The sequence below is a fragment of the Convolutriloba macropyga genome, chromosome 4 (assembly GCF_964194025.1).
Source record: "Convolutriloba macropyga chromosome 4, txConMacr16.3, whole genome shotgun sequence".
In the NCBI taxonomy this organism is placed as follows: domain Eukaryota; kingdom Metazoa; phylum Xenacoelomorpha; order Acoela; family Convolutidae; genus Convolutriloba; species Convolutriloba macropyga.
The window spans coordinates 30,542,838-30,543,327 of NC_134471.1; positions in this window are offsets into that span (position 1 = coordinate 30,542,838).

The following is a 490-nucleotide window of genomic DNA, read 5'->3' on the forward strand; positions in this document are numbered from 1 at the left end:
AGTTTTTCAGACACTTGGCATTGCCGAGGTCCAAAAAGCTAGTAAAGGTAGGATTATGGTGAAAAACATTAGACGAGATCTTCAATGGGTGGGGGAAACGGAGAGCTGCAACTTGGGCAAGAAAGTGGCGTCAAACACGCTATTCAAGCTGACTCGTTCATGAAGAACATACCACCAGTATCCTTTTAAATGACAACACGAGGTCATTTACCTGCGTGAAAGTGTTCTTGCTCTCGAAAAAAATCTGTAAACGAGGTCCGCTAATCTATAGGCAACATCAAACATTTTTTAAGGCAAAATCAAACAGCAAAGTATAGCGTGGGCTGAATTTTCTGCTCATTGATTTGCGTGGGAAACTCATATTAAATCAAAAAGATACGCTGAAGACGGAAAAATAGCTGGTAGTGTAGATTAATACAAACTGTACTAGATCATTTTAACTCAACATGACAGTGCATTTAGCTATAATAAAAATACATGTAAATTAATC